The sequence below is a fragment of the Danio rerio genome, chromosome 5 (genome assembly GCF_052040795.2).
Source record: "Danio rerio strain M-AB ecotype USA chromosome 5, GRCz13ab, whole genome shotgun sequence".
NCBI classification, from domain to species: domain Eukaryota; kingdom Metazoa; phylum Chordata; class Actinopteri; order Cypriniformes; family Danionidae; genus Danio; species Danio rerio.
This window is the reverse complement of record NC_141025.1, coordinates 967,292-984,497: the sequence shown is the minus strand read 5'-3', so window position 1 is coordinate 984,497 and position 17,206 is coordinate 967,292. Positions and strand designations below refer to the sequence as shown.

At 38.4% G+C, this 17,206-nt stretch overlaps 1 protein-coding gene across 10 annotated transcripts in view; it reads right to left on the bottom strand.

Annotated features, from left to right (window-relative positions):
• dcc (DCC netrin 1 receptor) overlaps window positions 1-17,206 on the bottom strand; it is a 418,185-nt gene that overhangs the window by 158,286 nt on the left and 242,693 nt on the right.

Sequence of the window (17,206 nt, the reverse complement as noted above, 5' to 3'; positions counted from 1 at the left end):
ATCATAAAATATTGTATACAAAACAAACCAGAATTAAGTAAGTTGAGAGTGTTCGACTGCTCCATATGGTGGAGAAAACAGATGTAGATTTCACACACACACACACACACACACACACACACACACTCTCTTTGCCTGAGAGAGAGAGAGAGAGAGAAAGAGAGAGAGAGACTGTGGGTTTATGTGGACTGAGCCCTGCGTTACACAAACCCACATGGGAACCCCAATTATTTCTTTGCTTTTTGCCAACAAAATGTGTTGCGCAGTCCTGAGTCTTATCGCAGTGATTACTGTTAACATCATTGCCTTAACTGCCTCCAATTACACTCAGCGTACACGTTTGCTGACAGCACAAACACACACACACACAGAAGCTAATCGGACCGGTCAAAACACAACACATGACATTCCAGAATTGCAGGAACAGTTAAGGCACTTTCCATTCATTACCCTTATACTGGAATGATGATCAGCTCTGGTAAATGCTGACAATGTGAGTCTGAGTGCCATTTTACATCAAATGTATTTACATAAAATTTACATTTACATCATACTACTAAAAGCAGCAGCAGATTTAATGACTTGATAGAACTGACGGTAACAGAGTTTACAATAACAGAGATGACAATAACAGAGATGACGATAACATTTGACGATAACAGAATTGACTATAACAGAATTGACTATAACAGAACTGACGATAACATTTGACGATAACAGAATTGACGATAACAGAGTTGACGATAACAGAGATGACGATAACAGAGTTGACGAAAACAGAGATGACGAAAACAGAGTTGACGATAACAGATGACGATAACAGAGTTGACGATAACTGATGACGAAAACAGAGATGACGATAACAGAGTTGACGATAACAGAGTTGACGATAACTGATGACGAAAACAGAGATGACGATAACAGAGCTGACGATTACAGAGATGACGCAAACAGAGATGACGATAACAGAGCTGACAATAACAGAGATGACGCAAACAGAGATGACGATAACAGAGCTGACGATTACAGAGATGACGCAAACAGAGATGACGATAACAGAGCTGACGATAACAGAGATGACGCAAACAGAGATGACGATAACAGAGCTGACAATAACAGAAATGACGCAGAGTTGACGGTAACAGAGATGACGATAACAGAGATGACGATAACAGAGTTGACGATAACAGTTGACGATAACAGAGATGACGCAAACAGAGATGACGATAACAAAGATGACGCAAACAGAGATGACGATAACAGAGCTGACGATAACAGAGCTGACGATAACTGATGACGATAACAGAGCTGACGATAACTGATGACGATAACAGAGCTGACGATAACAGAGATGACGATAACTGATGACGATAACAGAGCTGACGATAACAGAGATGACGATAACTGATGACGATAACAGAGCTGACGATAACAGAGATGACGCAAACAGAGATGACGATAACAGAGATGACGGTAACAGAGTTGACGGTAACAGAGTTTGACAACAACAGAGTCGTCGTTCTCCATCTTGTTGTGCTTGAGCTGCAGAGTCGAGCAGAACACAGACACACACTACATGTGCTTTTATAGCTTAAATTAGGAATAATACAGAAAATAGAACGATAATGGTAACATCCACACACACACACACAGGCACGCACACACACACACACACACACACACATACACACACCCTCTTACACTCTCTCTCTCTCTCTCTCTGACATCCTCAAATACCTACATAACCTCACATACTCTCTCTTACACAAATACACTCTTTTTTTCTCTCCTTCTCTCTTTCTCACACACACACGCTCAAGAGACACACACTGTGGCCTGTGATTACAGAACTTCATTATCTGCTCTCATTAAAAGGGTGTTCATATGCAAATGAGCAGAGAGAGCGTTTAAATCTAATTAACAGAGAGAGAAAAATGAGCAGCGCTGGAGGAGTTATTCCCAAAATAGAGGAACGTCTCAGGAGAGAAGACAGGAGGAGGAGAAGACAAACACCCTACACCCCCATAATCCTCTGCTCATCACTCAAACAAACACAGTTACACAACAAACACAGCTACACAACAAACACAGCTACACAACAAACACAGCTAGATAACTGAAACACAAATACATAACAAACACAACTGAAACACAAACACAACTGAAACACAAACAACTACACAACAAACACAACTGCACAACAAACACAACTGAAACACAAACACAACTGAAACACAAACACAACTGAAACACAAACAACTACACAACAAACACAACTGCACAACAAACACAACTGAAACACAAACACAACTGAAACACAAACAACTACACAACAAACACAACTACATAACAAACACAACTACATAACAAACACAACTGAAACACAAACACAACTGAAACACAAACAACTACACAACAAACACAACTATACAACAAACACAACTACATAACAAACACAACTAAAGCACAAACACAACTGAAACATAAACAACTACACAACAAACACAACTACATAACAAACACAACTGAAGCACAAACACAACTGAAGCACAAACACAACTACACAACAAACACAGCTACACAACAAACACAACAGAACCACAAACACAACTAAAACACAAACACAAAGTGATGTCATGCGCCTAAACCACAACCTAACCCAAACCAGTGAACTAAAAATCCAGTTAAACAACAACCACACTAACCACAGTAAAAGGTCTCTTGATTGGCCACGCAAACACAGGCCACTCCCACAGACACCACTCGGCTGGCCAATCACACAGAGCAGATTTCACTAACATACGGCAGATAATAAACAAACAAGGACACAACCTCATTCATTCTGTTAAACAGCAAGAGGGAAGTAAACAAGACCTGATCTCAGAACTGCTGAGAATGACACACACACACACACACACACACACACAGACACACACACACACACTTAGACAGATGCACAAGACTCAGGCACAGATAAACACACATTCTCTCTTTTATACACACACAGACACACAGACACACACACACACACTCCAGCTGTGTGTGTGACATGTTCAACAGCAGGACTGACACACAGCAGAGCAAATGTCAAGCGTTGCGTCACTGCATGAGTCTGTCACACACACATGCGCACGCACGCACACACACACACACACACACACACACACACACACACACACACACACACACACAAACACACGTACACACACATGCATGAAGGTCAGGAAGGTCATTTAAGGTCAAAGCCATTTTTCCTAATAAACTGTGTGACAGCAGCAGCACTTCTGAGAGAGAAATCAAACCAGGCAGAAATGATCAAAATAAAGAGAGGCTCGCTGAGTTCTGGCATATCATTAAGTAAAATACTGAATAAAAACTGTATGAAACTGTGAGTGTGTGAAAAATAATCACTCGTCTGTCCAATAGTAATTATTTGTCAAATATTTCTCAAGTGCTGCTGAACAGAGCAATGGCTGAATCCTCACAATATTTTTTTAGTATTTATATATATATATATATATATATATATATATATATATATATATATATATATATATATATATATATATATATATATATATATATAAAGGTCATTATTATTAGCCTCTTTACAGATTGATTATTCGATTGTCCCCAGAACAAACCACTGTTATACAATGACTTGCCTAATTACCCTAACTTTACCCTAATTACCCTAGTGAAGCCTTTAAGGATGCAGTATGTAAGTTTGACACCCAGTGGTGGAACTCGGTATTGCACTCCTGGATCGAAATACATTTTCGCTCAGTTCCACTTTTGAGGAGTGCACACAAGCGCAGGTTGTCAGATTGATGGTAATGTGTCTGACTGAATATATATATATATATATAAATATATACACACACACACACAGGAATTAGAATATATTAGAATTGACTTCTATTTCTCACAGGTGAACAACAGAACACTGAGCATGATCAGCTCAGGTACAGCTGATGTGCTTTATTCAGTGTTAAATGCTAATAATGTGAGTCTAACAGGAGATTTATTGCCGTACTACTGAAAGCAGCAGCAGATAGTTCAGCTCAGATCAGGACAATACAATAAAGCGTCTGAAACTCAGAACTGAGACTCAGTGCAAACCAACACATATCAGTGATTCAGCATCTACATTTAATCCTGTTCAAGAGGTTCAGGGCTTGATATTAACATCAACCAACCCGCCAAATGCCAGTAGATTTCAGCTGTGTAGTAAGACAGTAAGACAGCCACTCCCACTAGCCATTTTGGCTGGTTGTAAACACATTTAAAATGGTAGTTTTCTTTAAAGCAGGTTGGACAATAAAGACGGCTCAATGTGCATGCAAATGTGATCTTAGAATAAAGAAGCAGCAAGACAAAAATAACCGTGTTCGCGAAAGCAAAAGAAAGAGCACACAGGTGACATGAATGACTGTTTACAAAGCGTGCACGCTCCCGTTTACTTGCACAAAGAAACTGGCTAGAAACTCAACTGGTGTGATCCGTTCTCTTCACAATAGACTAGACAAATGTGATGCTCGTGCATCCACAGTCCTGCTGCTTTCAAGAGCTCCCGATTTTTGCAAGCAGTTGCTGCTTTCACTTTCACTATTCTTTGAACAGATGAACAGGCCTAATGATAACGTGATCCTTTCATTACCACACACAGTATGCTTTCTTTTGCTTATGGATATTTTTGTTAATATGGTTTAATTCTATTTTCTACAATAAGATAGCTTCAATAGAAGATTACCTCCTCATTTAGTAAACTGGTGATCTGGGAGCTTTAGCCAGGACACAGTTTATGCATTTGTTTTAGATGGCAATAATTATTTTTAAAATTATTTTTTTTTAAATAAATGTTTCGTTGATTAAAAAGAGCATGTATTCAGCTATATATAGCTTGTTTGACACACTATTTAAAATGCATGGCTGAGAAATATTTATTTGTTTTTAGTGTGGTCAGAGATAAATTTGGCAAATCCTTAAATTAACATTACGCAAAAACTGAATCAGGCCAGAGCTATCAGTCTTTTAGAGCAGAGCTGTCATACTTTAGGGTAGGGCAATCAATTCTTTAGGGAGGAGCTATCAATGCTTTAGGGAGGAGCTATCAATGCTTTAGGGTGGAGTTATCAATGCTTTAGGGTGGAGTTATCAATGCTTTAGGGAGGAGTTATCAATGCTTTACGGAGGAGTTATCAATGCTTTAGGGAGGAGTTATCAATGCTTTAGGGTGGAGTTATCAATGCTTTAGGGAGGAGTTATCAATGCTTTACGGAGGAGTTATCAATGCTTTAGGGAGGAGCTATCAATGCTTTAGGGAGGAGCTATCAATGCTTTAGGGAGGAGCTATCAATGCTTTAGGGAGGAGCTATCAATGCTTTAGAGAGGAGCTATCAATGCTTTAGGGAGGAGCTATCAATGCTTTAGGGAGGAGTTATCAATGCTTTAGGGTGGAGTTATCAATGCTTTAGGGAGGAGCTATCAATGCTATACGGAGGAGTTATCAATGCTTTGGGGAGGAGCTATCAATGCTTTAGGGTGGAGCTATCAATGCTTTAGGGAGGAGTTATCAATGCTTTAGAGAGGAGCTATCAATGCTTTAGGGAGGAGCTATCAATGCTTTAGGGAGGAGCTATCAATGCTTTAGGGAGGAGCTATCAATGCTTTAGGGAGGGGCTATCAATGCTTTAGGGTGGAGTTATCAATGCTTTAGGGAGGAGTTATCGATGCTTTAGGGTGGAGTTATCAATGCTTTAGGGAGGAGTTATCAATGCTTTACGGAGGAGTTATCAATACTTTAGGGAGGAGCTATCGATGCTTTAGGGAGGAGCTATCGATGCTTTAGGGAGGAGCTATCAATGCTTTAGGGAGGGGCTATCAATGCTTTAGGGTGGAGTTATCAATGCTTTAGGGAGGAGTTACCAATGCTTTAGGGAGGAGTTATCAATGCTTTAGGGTGGAGTTATCAATGCTTTAGAGAGGAGTTATCAATGCTTTAGGGAGGAGCTATCAATGCTTTAGGGAGGAGTTATCAATGCTTTACGGAGGAGTTATCAATGCTTTAGGGAGGAGCTATCAATGCTTTAGGGAGGAGCTATCAATGCTTTAGAGAGGAGCTATCAATGCTTCATGGAGGAGTTATCAATGCTTTAGGAAGGAGTTATCAATGCTTTAGGGAGGAGCTATCAATGCTTTAGGGAGGAGCTATCAATGCTTTAGGGAAGAGTTATCAATGCTTTAGGGAGGAGCTATCAATGCTTTAGGGAGGAGCTATCAATGCTTTAGGGAGGAGCTATCAATGCTTTAGGGAGGAGTTATCAATGCTTTAGGGAGGAGCTATCAATGCTTTAGGGAGAAGCTATCAATGCTTTAGGGTGGAGTTATCAATGCTTTAGGGAGGAGCTATCAATGCTTTAGAGAGGAGCTATCAATGCTTTAGGGAGGAGCTATCAATGCTTTAGGGAGAAGCTATCAATGCTTTAGGGAGGAGCTATCAATGCTTTAGGGAGGAGCTATCAATGCTTTAGGGAGGAGCTATCAATGCTTTAGGGTGGAGTTATCAATGCTTTAGGGAGGAGTTATCAATGCTTTAGGGAGGAGCTATCAATGCTTTAGGGAGGAGTTATCAATGCTTTAGGGAGGAGTTATCAATGCTTTAGAGAGGAGCTATCAATGCTTTAGGGAGGAGCTATCAATGCTTTAGGGAGGAGCTATCAATGCTTTAGGGAGGAGTTATCAATGCTTTAGGGAGGAGCTATCAATGCTTTAGAGAGGAGCTATCAATGCTTTAGGGAGGAGTTATCAATGCTTTAAAGAGGAGCTATCAATGCTTTAGGGAGGAGCTATCAATGCTTTAGGGAGGAGCTATCAATGCTTTAGGGAGGAGCTATCAATGCTTTAGGGTGGAGTTATCAATGCTTTAGGGAGGAGTTATCAATGCTTTAGGGAGGAGCTGTCAATGCTTTAGGGAGGAGCTATCAATGCTTTAGGGAGGAGTTATCAATGCTTTACGGAGGAGTTATCAATGCTTTAGGGAGGAGCTATCAATGCTTTAGGGAGGAGCTATCAATGCTTTAGGGAGGAGCTATCAATGCTTTAGGGAGGAGCTATCAATGCTTTAGGGAGGAGCTATCAATGCTTTAGGGAGGAACTATCAATGCTTTACGCAAAACTAATTAAAAATTACGCAAAACAAAATCAAGTCATATTAGCATGTCAAAGTCAAATTCCTGCATATAAAATTTCTTCTCCCAGCAACAAAATTGTGGCTAGTGAAACTGGCGAGTGGCTAGTAATGTTGGAAAACAACTAGCCACAGTGGCTGGTGAGCAAAAACGTTAACGTCAAGCCCTGAAGAGCTTTAATATGTGTTCATTAGATTCTAAAGCTCAGCGTTGTGCTGGAGTGCAGTGAGTGCACTATTCTGTGCTTCTGAATGGCTGTGTTTACATTTCTGTCCTGTTTCGTCTGCTGCAATCAGCCCTAACGCTCATCACTGCGCATCTCCTCATGTAGTGTGTTGTTATGAAACGGGTTACAATGTGACCTGCTCACCTAATATTTACACTCGTGATATTGATATTATTTGCTCATTAATAACCTCATGTGGAACTCTGAATCTGCGTCTCATTTCAGAGTCTGCTACTGTCCACCAGAGGGCACATTTCAGCCACGGATGCATGCTTTGAGCGCCTTCCTGACTGAGTAAATGAAATACGCTGTTTTCCACCATCTGGCAACCCGAGGTGCTGAAATATAATTGGCTAGACTGGCATTGGCCACGTTAAAGAGGCTAAAACAAAGACACGTAACACACGTTCACAGCAGAATATCTGACTTCAGCGTTGTTTCCTAGATAAACCAGAGTGTGTGTTTCTGAATATCTGCACACATATGATGCTGTTTTCATGCTCTAGAAGAGTCAAACACTGACATTCAGCAGCTTTAAATGTCACTTTAAGCTGAATACTATTATCTTGAAGAATATCTAGTCAAATAGTATGTGCTGTTATCATGGCAAAAAGAAAAGAAATCAATTAAATATGAGTTATTGAAACTATTATGCTTAGAAATGAGTTGTTAACAGCACTTGAGGATATACTTTTTAAAAATCACATATTCATATAGCAAACATCAGAGAGTAGCAACATAAAATATATATATATATATATATATATATATATATATATATATATATATATATATATATATATACATAGAAATAAATACAAGTCAACCTGCTAATCAATAACGAACACATACCTCCAGAATAACCTTCAGCATGTGAAATAACTACACTAAAACATGAGCCTTCCTCTTGAAATCAGAGCTGTTTCTGTGAATAATGTGCATCAGCCAATTATCATCATGAAGGTCGTGTGGCGGCACAAAGTCAAACAAGTGCACTCTTTGTTCCGCTGTTTAACAATGATTCCTACACTCGTGATTATGGCAGTGTTTCTCAAAGGCCGAGCACCTCCGGGCTAATTAAGACCCTCGCGGCGGCCCATGATGCACTGCTCTGCTCGGCGGATCACAGGCCTGTTTGTGTTGTCATTGCTCTGCTAATTGGCCGTGCGGACGGGTCGTAATCCGTCAGTCAGCGCTTGCACTCATTAGCAGGGCTCAGAGACCGAAATAATTGAACAGGAAGTCAGAAACTGGCTGATGATAATCAGAGGAACGCTTCCTGTCCGTCAGACTGAGCTACGGTTAAATAAATAACTCTGGTTAGCTAGAGTCTCGAGGCAGGGACCCGCCGCTCTTTAGCTCCCCTGCTGGGGCTAGGCAAAATCACATGTAGATAGCCTGTGTAGACTGTATTGAGCTCTAGGCGTTCTTTGTAAGGAGATTGAACAAACAGCTCTGCTTATTTTTATATTTATATAGAGATATTTGTTATTAAAGATATAAGATAAAACATTTATTTGCCTTCATAATCATTAATCAAACCGTAACCTTACCTCAGCTGTCTTCAGGGCGGGGATATCACTCATTTAGGGCAGGGCCACCAGTACTTTGAGGCAGGACTATCAGCCATTTAAAGCAGGACAATCAGATTTTAGAGATGGCGCTATCAGTCCTTTAGGGTGGAGCTACCAATGCTTTAGGGCAGGGCCATCAGTCCTTTAGGGAGGAGCCATCTGTCCTTCAGGGAGGAGCTATTAATGCTTTGGGGAGGAGTTTTCAATGATTTAGTGATGAGTAATCAATGCTTTAGGGAGGAGCTATCACTGCTTTAGGGAGGAGCTATCAATGCTTAAGGGGGGAGCTATCAATGCTTTAGGGAGGAGCTATCACTGCTTTAGGGAAGAGCTATCAATGCTTAGGGGGGGAGCTATCAATGCTTTAGAGAGGAGCTATCACTGCTTTAGGGAGGAGCTATCAATGCTTAGGGGGGGAGCTATCAATGCTTTAGAGAGGAGCTATCAATGCTTTAGGGAGGAGCTTTTAATGTTTTAGGGAGGAGATATCAATGCTTAAGGCCAGGGCTATCAGTCCTTTAGGGAGGACCCATCTGTCCTTCAGGGAGGAGCTATTAATGCTTTAGGCAGGAGCTTTCAATGCTTTAGGCAGGAGCTATTAATGCTTTAGGGAGGAGTTACAATACCTTAGGGAGGAGCTTTCAATGCTTTAGGGAGGAGCTACAATGCTTTAGGGCAGGGCTATCAGTCCTTTAGGGAGGAGCCATCTTGCCTTCAGGGAGGAGCTATTAACTAATAATGCTTTAGGCAGGAGCTTTCAATGCTTTAGGGAGGAGCTATCAATGCTTTAGGGAGGAGCTATCACTGCTTTAGGGAGGAGCTATCAATGCTTTAGGGAGGAGCTATCACTGCTTTAGGGAGGAGCTATCAATGCTTTAGGGAGGAGCTATCAATGCTTAAGGGGGGAGTTATCAATGCTTTAGAGAGGAGCTTTTAATGTTTAGGGAGGAGCTATCAATGCTTTAGGCCAGGGCTATCAGTCCTTTAGGGAGGAGCCATCTGTCTTTCAGGGAGGAGCTATTAATGCTTTAGGCAGGAGCTATTAATGCTTTAGGGAGGAGTTACAATACCTTAGGGAGGAGCTTTCAATGCTTTAGGGAGGAGCTACAATGCTTTAGGGCAAGGCTATCAGTCCTTTAGGGAGGAGCCATGTGTCATTCAGGGAGGAGCTATCAATGCTTTAGGGAGGAGCTACAATTCTTTAGGGAGGAGCTTTCAATGCTTTAGGGAGGAGCTATCAATGCTTTAGGGAGGAGCTACAATGCTTTAGGGCAGGGCTATCAGTCCTTTAGAGAGGAGTCATCTGTCATTCAGGGAGGAGCTATCAATGCTTTAGGGCAGGGCTATTAGACCTTCAGGGCAGAGCTATCAGTCTTTTTGAGCAGAGCTATCACTGCTTTAGGGAGGAGCTTTCAATGTTTTAGGGAGGAGCTATTAATCCTTTAGGAAGGAGCTATCAATGCTTTAGGGAGGAGCTTTTAATGCTTTAGGGAGGAGCTATCAATCCTTTAGGGAGGAGCTATCAATACTTTAGGGAGGAGCTATCAATGCTTTAGGGAGGAGCTATCAATGCTTTAGGGAGGAGCTATCAATGCTTTAGGCCAGGGCTATCAGGCCTTCAGGGCAGAGCTATCAGTCTTTTTGAGCAGAGCTGCCAATGCTTTAGGGTGGGGCAATCAATGCTTTAGGGTGGAGCTTTTAATGTTTTAGGAAGGAGCAATCAATGCTTTAGTACATGACTCTCAGTTATTTAGGGAGGAGCTATCAATGCTGAGGGAGGAGCTATCAATGCTTTAGGGCATGTCTATCAGTCCTTTAGGAATGAGCTTTAAATGTTTCAGGTAGGAGCTATCAATGCTTTAGGTAGGAGCTATCAGTGCTTTCGGTGGGTCAAATAGTACTTCGGGGCGGGAGTATTAGTCCTTTATGACAGGGCTCTCATGGTGCATCTAATTTCTGATATGCTTTCATTTATTCGTCAGTCTTGCTCTGTTTTATTAGCAATGCCATTTTTTAACAATCCAATCCATTCCCCAAACACAAATATTATGCACTGCCCTACATTTTCAAGAGCATTTCATGTGGTTGCACATCACAATATAAAAAAGGACAATCATAGATGATATTTTCCTTGTTTTCTGTAAAGCTGTAGTGACATGTGTACATTGAAATAAATCTGACTCGACATAAAAACACAAACATGTTGTGGGAAATGAAGTGAAGCGAATGCGAGGTTATGTAATGCTCTGATTGGCTGTTTTCCTCTAAATGCAGCAGTCTAAAAGCGGCTCGTTACAGCATCAGCTCGGATTGAACATCCGTCTGAATAAAGCTCAGCATTGAGACTGTAATTATCTTCATTACGAGCAGCGGCATGACGAACGCCAGGTCAACCAGAGCGATGAAAACATCTCATCTGCTTATAGCGAACAATAAAGAGCAGCAGCGGCCCACGCAAACAAGAGGAGGATCTGGGCCACAGCGAGCATTAGAAGAGGAAAACACCACAGAAGAAGAAGAGCAGAAACACACATCAGGCTTTCATGAGGAGCAGCAGCATCTCAAACACTGATAAACTGGGCCAAACATAAACGCACACACGCACACGCACACACACGCACACACACACAAACACACTCACACACACAAACGCGCACGCACACACGCACACACACATACACAAACGTGCACACACACATACGCGCGCACACACACACACACACAAACACACAAACGTGCACACACGCACACACACACACACACACAAACGCGCACATACACATAAGCGCACACACACACGCACACACAAACGCGCACACACACACACACGCGCGCACACACACATACACGCAAACACACACACACACACTCACTCAAACAATTTCAGAGCTGATGTTTACACCAAACTTTACACTTTTATTCAGTCTATATTCTGAACACACACACCAAACTTTACACTTTTATTCTGTCTATATTCTGATCACACACACCAAACTTTACACTTTTATTCTGTCTATATTCTGATCACACACACCAAACTTTACACTTTAATTATGTCTATATTCTGAAGACACACACCAAACTTTACACTTTTATTATGTCTATATTCTGAAGACACACACCAAACTTTACACTTTTATTCCGTCTATATTCTGATCACACACACCAAACTTTACACTTTTATTATGTCTATATTCTGAAGACACACTCCAAACTTTACACTTTTATTATGTCTATATTCTGATCACACACTCCAAACTTTACACTTTTATTATGTCTATATTCTGAAGACACACACCAAACTTTACACTTTTATTCTGTCTATATTCTGAAGACACACACCAAACTTTACACTTTTATTCCGTCTATATTCTGATCACACACACCAAACTTTACACTTTTATTCTGTCTATATTCTGATCACACACACCAAACTTTACACTTTAATTCTGTCTATATTCTGATCACACACTCCAAACTTTACACTTTATTATGTCTATGTTCTGAACACACACACCAAACTTTACACTTTTATTATGTCTATATTCTGAAGACACACACCAAACTTTACACTTTTATTCCGTCTATATTCTGATCACACACACCAAACTTTACACTTTTATTATGTCTATATTCTGAAGACACACTCCAAACTTTACACTTTTATTGTGTCTATATTCTAATCACACACTCCAAACTTTACACTTTATTATGTCTATATTCTGAAGACACACACCAAACTTTACACTGTTATTCTGTCTATATTCTGATCACACACACCAAACTTTACACTTTTATTCTGTCTATATTCTGATCACACACACCAAACTTTACACTTTAATTCTGTCTATATTCTGATCGCACACACCAAACTTTACACTTTTATTCTGTCTATATTCTGATCACACACACCAAACTTTACACTTTTATTATGTCTATATTCTGATCACACACTCCAAACTTTACACTTTATTATGTCTATATTCTGAAGACACACTCCAAACTTTACACTTTTATTCTGTCTATATTCTGATCACACACACCAAACTTTACACTTTTATTCTGTCTATATTCTGATCACACACTCCAAACTTTACACTTTTATTCTGTCTATAATCTGATCACACACTCCAAACTTTACACTTTTATTATGTCTATACTCTGATCACACACTCCAAACTTTACACTTTTATTCTGTCTATATTCTGATCACACTCACCAAACTTTACACTTTTATTCTGTCTATATTCTGATCACACACACCAAACTTTACACTTTTATTCTGTCTATATTCTGATCACACACTCCAAACTTTACACTTTTATTCTGTCTATATTCTGATCACACACACCAAACTTTACACTTTTATTCTGTCTATATTCTGATCACACACACCAAACTTTACACTTTTATTCTGTCTATATTCTGATCACACACTCCAAACTTTACACTTTTATTCTGTCTTTATTCTGAACACACACACCAAACTTTACACTTTTATTCCGTCTATATTCTGATCACACACCAAACTTTACACTTTTATTATGTCTATATTCTGATCACACACTCCAAACTTTACACTTTTATTCTGTCTATATTCTGATCACACACACCAAACTTTACACTTTTATTCTGTCTTTATTCTGAACACACACACCAAACTTTACACTTTTATTCTGTCTATATTCTGATCACACACACCAAACTTTACACTTTTATTATGTCTATATTCTGATCACACACTCCAAACTTTACACTTTTATTCTGTCTATATTCTGATCACACACACCAAACTTTACACTTTTATTCTGTCTATATTCTGATCACACACACCAAACTTTACACTTTTATTCTGTCTATATTCTGATCACACACACCAAACTTTACACTTTTATTCTGTCTATATTTTGATCACACACACCAAACTTTACACTTTTATTCTGTCTAAATTCTGATCACACACATCAAACTTTACACTTTTATTCTGTCTATATTCTGATCACACACACCAAACTTTACACTTTTATTCTGTCTATATTCTGATCACACACACCAAACTTTACACTTTTATTCTGTCTATATTTTGATCACACACACCAAACTTTACACTTTTATTCTGTCTATATTCTGATCACACACACCAAACTTTACACTTTTATTCTGTCTAAATTCTGATCACACACATCAAACTTTACACTTTTATTCGGTCTATATTCTGATCACACACTCCAAACTTCACACTTTTATTCTTTCTATATTCTGATCACACACTCCAAACTTTACACTTTTATACTGTCTATATTCTGATCACACACACCAAACTTTACACTTTTATTCTGTCTATATTCTGAAGACACACACCAAACTTTACACTGTTATTCTGTCTATATTCTGATCACACACACCAAACTTTACACTTTTATTCTGTCTATATTCTGATCACACACACCAAACTTTACACTTTAATTCTGTCTATATTCTGATCACACACACCAAACTTTACACTTTTATTCTGTCTATATTCTGATCACACACACCAAACTTTACACTTTAATTCTGTCTATATTCTGATCACACACTCCAAACTTTACACTTTATTATGTCTATATTCTGAAGACACACACCAAACTTTACACTATATTCTGTCTATATTCTGATCACACACTCCAAACTTTACACTTTTATTCTGTCTATATTCTGATCACACACACACACCAAACTTTACAGTTTTATTCTGTCTATATTCTGATCACACACACACACCAAACTTTACACTTTTATTCTGTCTATATTCTGATCACACACTCCAAACTTTACACTTTAATTCTGTCTATATTCTGATCACACACACCAAACTTTACACTTTTATTCTGTCTATATTCTGATCACACACACCAAACTTTACACTTTTAATCTGTCTATATTCTGATCACACACTCCAAACTTTACACTTTTATTCTGTCTATATTCTGATCACACACACCAAACTTTACACTTTTATTCTGTCTATATTCTGATCACACACACCAAACTTTACACTTTTATTCTGTCTATATTCTGATCACACACACTAAAACTTTACACTTTAATTCTGTCTATATTCTGATCACACACACCAAACTTTACACTTTTATTCTGTCTATATTCTGATCACACACACCAAACTTTACACTTTTATTCTGTCTAAATTCTGATCACAAACATCAAACTTTACACTTTTATTCCGTCTATATTCTGATCACACACACCAAACTTTACACTTTTATTCTGTCTATATTCTGATCACACACTCCAAACTTTACACTTTTATTCTGTCTTTATTCTGATCACACACACCAAACTTTACACTTTTATTCTTTCTATATTCTGATCACACACACCAAACTTTACACTTTTATTCTGTCTATATTCTGATCACACACACCAAACTTTACACTTTTATTCTGTCTATATTCTGAACACACACACCAAACTTTACACTTTTATTCTGTCTATATTCTGAACACACACACCAAACTTTACACTTTTATTATGTCTATATTCTGAACACACACTCTAAAATTTACACTTTTATTCTGTCTATATTCTGATCACACACACCAAACTTTACACTTTTATTCTGTCTATATTCTGATCACACACACCAAACTTTACACTTTTATTCTGTCTATATTCCGATCACACACTCCAAACTTTACACTTTTATTCTGTCTATATTCTGATCACACACTCCAAACTTTACACTTTTATTCTGTCTATATTCTGAACACACACACCAAACTTTACACTTTTAATCTGTCTATATTCTGATCACACACACCAAACTTTACACTTTTATTCTGTCTATATTCTGATCACACACTCCAAACTTTACACTTTTATTCTGTCTATAATCTGATCACACACTCCAAACTTTACACTTTTATTATGTCTATACTCTGATCACACACTCCAAACTTTACACTTTTATTCTGTCTATATTCTGATCACACTCACCAAACTTTACACTTTTATTCTGTCTATATTCTGATCACACACACCAAACTTTACACTTTTATTCTGTCTATATTCTGATCACACACTCCAAACTTTACACTTTTATTCTGTCTATATTCTGATCACACACACCAAACTTTACACTTTTATTCTGTCTATATTCTGATCACACACACCAAACTTTACACTTTTATTCTGTCTATATTCTGATCACACACTCCAAACTTTACACTTTTATTCTGTCTTTATTCTGAACACACACACCAAACTTTACACTTTTATTCCGTCTATATTCTGATCACACACCAAACTTTACACTTTTATTATGTCTATATTCTGATCACACACTCCAAACTTTACACTTTTATTCTGTCTATATTCTGATCACACACACCAAACTTTACACTTTTATTCTGTCTATATTCTGATCACACACACCAAACTTTACACTTTTATTCTGTCTATATTCTGATCACACACACCAAACTTTACACTTTTATTCTGTCTATATTTTGATCACACACACCAAACTTTACACTTTTATTCTGTCTATATTCTGATCACACACACCAAACTTTACACTTTTATTCTGTCTAAATTCTGATCACACACATCAAACTTTACACTTTTATTCGGTCTATATTCTGATCACACACTCCAAACTTTACACTTTTATTCTGTCTATATTCTGATCACACACTCCAAACTTTACACTTTTATACTGTCTATATTCTGATCACACACACACCAAACTTTACACTTTTATTCTGTCTATATTCTGAAGACACACACCAAACTTTACACTGTTATTCTGTCTATATTCTGATCACACACACCAAACTTTACACTTTTATTCTGTCTATATTCTGATCACACACACCAAACTTTACACTTTAATTCTGTCTATATTCTGATCACACACACCAAACTTTACACTTTTATTCTGTCTATATTCTGATCACACACACCAAACTTTACACTTTAATTCTGTCTATATTCTGATCACACACACCAAACTTTACACTTTTATTATGTCTATATTCTGAAGACACACACCAAACTTTACACTTTTATTCCGTCTATATTCTGATCACAAACCCCAAACTTTACACTTTTATTCCGTCTATATTCTGATCACACACACCAAACTTTACACTTTAATTCTGTCTATATTCTGATCACACACTCCAAACTTTACACTTTATTATGTCTATGTTCTG